This window comes from Quercus lobata, chromosome 3 (assembly GCF_001633185.2).
Source record: "Quercus lobata isolate SW786 chromosome 3, ValleyOak3.0 Primary Assembly, whole genome shotgun sequence".
NCBI lineage: Eukaryota > Viridiplantae > Streptophyta > Magnoliopsida > Fagales > Fagaceae > Quercus > Quercus lobata.
In genome coordinates this window covers 21,884,349-21,890,860 of record NC_044906.1, presented here as the reverse complement: position 1 = coordinate 21,890,860, position 6,512 = coordinate 21,884,349, and positions in this window count along the sequence as shown.

The following is a 6,512-nucleotide window of genomic DNA, read 5'->3' as shown; positions in this document are numbered from 1 at the left end:
TAAAAATTCATTCCTCTGTAACTTCACTAATAATAGATAAATTCAAATTAAAAAATTACATTAAACTCAAAATAAAAATAAAAAATAAAAAAATTCATCGCAAGTGCAGAAATAGTATAATGAAATTAGTAGTAAATAAGAACACTGCCCTGCCTTGTTACAATCTTTGGAGTGCTTGAGATAGTGACATTTAAAAAAAAAAAATGATAAGGACAATGACAAGTATTCATCTCACCCCATATGTGCCAACTGGACTTTTGATCTATCATTAATTGCCACGTGACATATGGGTTGCCAGGTGCATTATAATAGTAATTAATTAATGCTGATGAGATAAAGATGACATATAGAGGAAATTTTCTTGGATTTCAAGAAATTATACACATCCATTAGTCTATGTTCAATGAGATGTACCTGAATCAAATAAATGTTTTTTCTCAAAAATAAATAAACAAATAAATATCAACATAATTTTAAGTGCAAATGGACTTGATAAAAATAATAACCATTTTCCATGAAATAATAATAATTCTCAAGATTAAAATGTAACTTCAAGTCATGACTTTTTTTTTTTTTTTACAAGATTGAAATTCTACTCTATCCTAATTTAAGTGTATATGTATGTGAAACTTCCTCCGGGAGACTTGAACCGCGGCCTTTGCCCTCCCACACCCCACAAGTATTAGTGACTATCGCATTAAGGGTGCACGATGGTAAGTCATACTTTTTTTTTTTTTTGGTAAAATATTTTTTTGGTTCTTAAATTTCGCCAAAAATTTGTTTTTCGACCCTAAATTTTAAAAAGTTCTTTTCTCATCCCTAAACTTTGTAAATAATTTTTTTAATAGTTAAGAGACAAAAATAGGGATGAATAAAGAACTTCCTTCTTTCAATAGTTTAGAGATGAAAAACAAACTTTTAGTAAAGTTTAAGAACATAAATAAAACATTACAATAGTTTAGGGTTGAAAAATGAATTTTTTAATAGTTTAGAAACGAAAACTGAACTTCTTAAAGTTTAGGAATGAAAAAGAAACTTTTGGCAAAGTTTAGGGACCAAAAATAGTATTTTACCCCCTTTTTTTGTAGTGTTTGTTACACAATTTTTTTAACTGAAATCTTAAGTTAAAAACACATTCACTAGGTTCTTTGGGTTCAATTTCTAAATCTAGATCCATTCTCATTTCTCGTTTTGATTCAATTTCATCCATTTTTCTTAAATTTTGGATTTTTTTACGATGAGAATTGATAAGTTAGGGTTTTTTGAGTTTTGATTGCTTTTTCATGCATATGATTAAAATGGTAGCCATGATTGATTGAATGGATAGATGAGATTTGTCCAGGTTGAATTTTCTCATTCTGTTGAGTTTTGCTGTTTCGTTTTGTTTTAGATTTGTAGATTTTGAGTTTGTGTTCAAAACACTTGCATGGCATTTGAATTTTGAGCTTTTTGGTGGATTTATTGAGTTTTTTTGGACCTTTATTGCTTTTGAAAGTGGAATTTGACTTGGTTTTGATAATTGCTTTTGAAAATGAATGTTTCAGCTTAATTATTTTTTTTTTTTTTTTTAAAAAAGAGTGCTTTCATAACTTGATTGAAAATTTAGTTACTCATAGTAATTGAAATAAAACACCAAAATAAAATATTAAGCATTAAACTGCAAATAAAATAGAGAAAGGAATAATCATAATGTAAACATGGAGAAAAGTTATAGAAAAGCCACACGCGGCTGCCTCTCCATGCTACACCTTCATCCCTAGCCTCTATTTTCTCTCCACAGTTTTACAAATTGACAAAAGATTTGTATATGAGAAGCCACTCCCAATACAAATCGAATGAGCCTACTTACCATTGCTTTGATTTGCTCATTTGTAATCCATCACATGCGGCTGACCTAAAGCTTTATTAGTAATTAGTAAAATCCTAGGCATGCTCATTTGTTACAATCTTTGGAGTGCTTGAGATGGTGACATTAAAAAAAATAAAAAAATAAAATTTGATAAGGACGGTGACAAGTATTCATCTCACCCCATATGTGCCAGCTAGGCTTTTGATCTATCATGAATTGCCATGTGACATGGGTTGCCAAGTGCATTATCATAGTAATTAATGAATGCTGATGAGATAAAGATGACATATAAAGGAAATTTTCTTGGATTTCAAGAAATTATACACATCCATCAATCTATGTTCAATGAGATGTACCAGAATCAAATAAATGTTTTTTTCTCAAAAATAAATAAACAAATAAATATCAACATAATTTTTAAGTGCAAATGGACTTGATAAAAATAATAGCACATTTTCCATGAAAAAACAAATAATTCTCAAGATTAAAATGTAACTTTAAGTCATGATTTTTTTTTTTTTAATAATTTTTACATAAGATATAAATTCTACTCTAACCTAATCTAAGTGTATATGTGTGTAAAACTCTCTCCGGGGGACTTGAACCCCGGCCTTTGCCCCCCACACCCCACAAATATTAGTGACCATCGTGTCAAGAGTGCGCAGTGGTAAGTTATATTTTTTTTTTTTTGGTAAAATATTATTTTAGTCCTTAAGTTTCACTAAAAATTTGTTTTTCATCCCTAAATTTTAAAAATTTCTTTTCTCATTCCTAATCTTAGTAAATAATTTTTTTAATAGTTTAGAGACAAAAATAGGGATGAAAAAAGAACTTCCTTCTTTCAATAGTTTAGAGATGAAAACAAACATTTAGTAAAGTTCAAGAACATAAATAAAACATTTACAATAATTTAGGAACAAAAACTGAACTTCTTAAAGTTTAGGGATGAAAAAGAAACTTTTGGCAAAGTTTAGGGACCAAAAATAGTATTTTACCCTCTCTTTTTTGTAGTGTTTTTACACACATTTTTTAACTGAAATCTTAAGTTAAAAATGCATTCATTAGGTTCTTCGAGTTCAATTTCTAGATCTAGATCCATTCTCATTTCTTGTTTTGATTCAATTTCATCCATTTTTTCTTAAATTTTGGATTTTTTAAACGATGAGATTCGATCAGTTAGGGTTTTTTGAGTTTTGATTGCTTTTTAATGCATATGATTACAATGGTTGCCATGATTGATTGATATATGAGATCTGTTTAGGTTGAATTTTCTCATTTTGTTGAATTTTGTTGTTTCATTTTGTTCTAGATTTGTAGATTTTGAGTTTGTGTTCAAAACACTTGCATGGCATTTGAATTTTGAGCTTTTTGATGGATTCATTGAGTTTTTTTGGACCTTTATTGCTTTTGAAAGTGGAATTTGACTTGGTTTTGATAATTGCTTTTGAAATTGAATGTTTTAGCTTGATAATTTTTTTTTTTTTTTTAACTTTCATAACTTTTTTTTTTAAGGAAAAAAATACTTTCACAACTTAATTGAAAATTTAGCTACTTGTAATAATTGAAATAAAACACAAATATAAAATACTAAGCATTAAACTACAAATAAAACAAAAAAAGAAATAGTCGTAATACTATCATTAAAAGTTACAAAAAAAAAAAGCCACACGCATCAGCCTCTATTTTCTCTCCACAGTTTTACAAATTAACCAAAGGTTTATATACAAGAAGCCACTCCTAACACAAATCTGATTAGCCTACTTACCATTGCTTTGATTTGCTCATTTGTAATCCATCACATGCGGCTGATCTAAAGCCTTGTTAGTAATTAGGACTCCCATCCCAGGTTTGTGTTTTTGGTGAAGAAATATGGTGGCCACGTCAAATATACAATCAAGCCCATTACACCCCTAAACTATTTTTTTTTTTTTTAAATGACCATTGGAACCAAAAAAAAAAAAAAACTAAAATACTCTCAAAATCTGAAAATAACTGAAATACCTCTTAAACCTAAAAAAAATGACCAAATTACCCTCCTAAACATAAAAATTGACCAAAATACCCCCTAAACCTAAAACAATAATCAAAATACTCTTGAAACCTAAAAATTAACCGAAATACATTTTAAAATTGACCAACTTAGTATCCAATCTGTTACTCTTTTTTCTTTTTGTCATGGAAATTAGGGTTCAACTTAGTTAATTTTGAAATGTCTTAAACTTGGCTAGTTTAACCCAAACCTCAAGGTGTTGATTGTATTTTATCTTTTTCTAAGAAACATTAAAAACACAAAAAATTACAAGAATGTTACATATACAACAAATTGCACAATATGTTGATATGGAAAATAGTAATAATTAAATTGTTGTAAAATATACTATGCCTTTAGCCTTATGGCAAAAATTTTATAAAAAAAAAAAAAAAAATCGTTTTTTTTTTTTTTTCCATAATTGGCTGATGTAGCAAATTTGATTGTAATAATATGATTTTCAAGTAATTCTACTTGTGAAACCAATTTTATTAGCACCAATAGTAGCAACTCATGTAATAATTATTGTGAAACTTTTGTGTCTCTAGTTTTGTAAAATATTTTCATGGATTTTTTTCACATTTATTGATGCGTTTTATTGTGAATGGTACATAATAAAAATTGTGTTAATAATAGACTTACGAGAAAGAAATGTTACTTTAAACATAATTTGTCACCTTAACAAGTTACATGCGGGGGGATGAACATGAGCTCGGGTTAAGAGCCAAGGGCCCAGCAAATCATTTCTTAAAAGATGGGCTACTGGGCCCAGTCCAAAGGCGTGAATATGAGTAAAAAGGCCTGTGGAATGAAAGATAACTCCTTGGGGCAGATCCCATGGAGGTTTAGACCAACCACCATCACCAAGGTCCACGGCTGAGGTAATAAGCAAAACCTTTCCCATATCAGATACGCAAGGAACCACAGGCAACTAGTTCCCCTCTGAACCGAGATGCCACCTTCCATCAAGTTCACCTCGTAAAACACCATGAAGAGATAAGAACTACTGGGGTAGTCTGTAGTCACCTCCATATTAATGAGACGTTTTCACCTAATCTCTTTCACATTAAATGTTGATTGACTGGCTAAATAGTGAAAACACCCCCAAAGTCCTATTTCATGATGAAAGAATGGCAAAACTAAGGAGTGATGGGTCAAGTATTCCCCAAATCCAGCTAGGAACAGGACAACTAGGGGGAGAAGGAAGTGGAAATTGTCTATTAAAGGTGGGGAGGTGCAACATGAAAGGGGATTTAGAAAAATTGAGAGAAAAGACTTAGAGAAGAACAAGAGAGATAAAGTTGTAATAGCATAATAGGTCTAAGAATTTTTAGCTTTCAATCCTATTCCTTGTATCTCGAGAAAGATATTCTTACATCAATAAAAGTCTTTTTGTTTCTTATTATTTTACAATCTGTTGTTTAGATCTCTCATTATGAGATTCTTACCCCCTTACTTTTATAAATTAATTGTTTAAGTCATCTCCGTTATCACTATCTTCACAGTGATCGTTTTTTACCCCCACATTACAAAAAAAGAAATTTGAAAGAAAGTTGTATTACTCATCTTGTTCCTCTCAATAAAGGGAGAAAAAATTTTGTTCCTTTTTGGGTAAGAAAGGAAAAAAATTAAATTAAATATAATAACACAAAATATAAGGCCATTATCATTACATAATGAAAAATAGAAATTACAAATTACCTACACGTGCTTTAGTTCCATCACAATTTAATCCAAACTTAAATTATTAAAAAGTGTAGCTATTAAAATATTTGTGAGACTAATTTGTCATATATGATAATAAAAAAAAATAACGATTTTATTTTAATCTAAAATTTTGATGAACTCAAATGTAATAATTTTAAGTATGTGAATTAAATTTTGATAACACAAAATCACATTGGCTGAATTGTAAATTCTATTAATAAAAATAAATACTCCCATTATTACTTGTGAAAAAGATATAAAAAAAAAAAAAATTGTATAATTTTGCAGTCCTTTTTGGTTTCAATAAAAAAGAAATATACCACCGCATACCCTTGATGTGGTAATCACTTCACAAGTATAAGTACTTGTGAGGTGTGGGGGGAAGGGGGGGCAAGAGCCGGGTTTAAGTCTCTAGGAGGGAGCTTCACACACATACACTTAGATTAGGCTAGAGTAGACTTGTATCAAAAATAAAATAAAAAAATATATGAATAGGTTATAGTAGAATTTCTATTTTTTATCAAAAATAAAAAAGAAGTATCATTTTGTGCATAAATATCAATGTAGGGCCATGTTGTAGGGAATGGTGCAGGGAAGTGGATAAGGAAAGAGTAAGGCCCAACATTTTTCCAAAGACACCTTAACTAAGTTAGAAAGGTGAAGATGTGAAGTTGAATGGAAAGTTCGAGAATAGCCCTTTCCATTATAAAGTAAGTAAAATTTAAGTACAATACTTAAGTGTTATTCATTAAGTTTCATTCTTAAAATTCAGTCATGTGACTTTAGTAACTAAAAATACGCTTCCATCCCATAAGAAAAAAGCTACATGACTGAATCTTAAAATGGAAACCTAATAAATAGCATCTAAGTACTGTACCTTAAGTTTTGCCTTAAAAATAAATACCCAACAACTATTGATATCTCGTA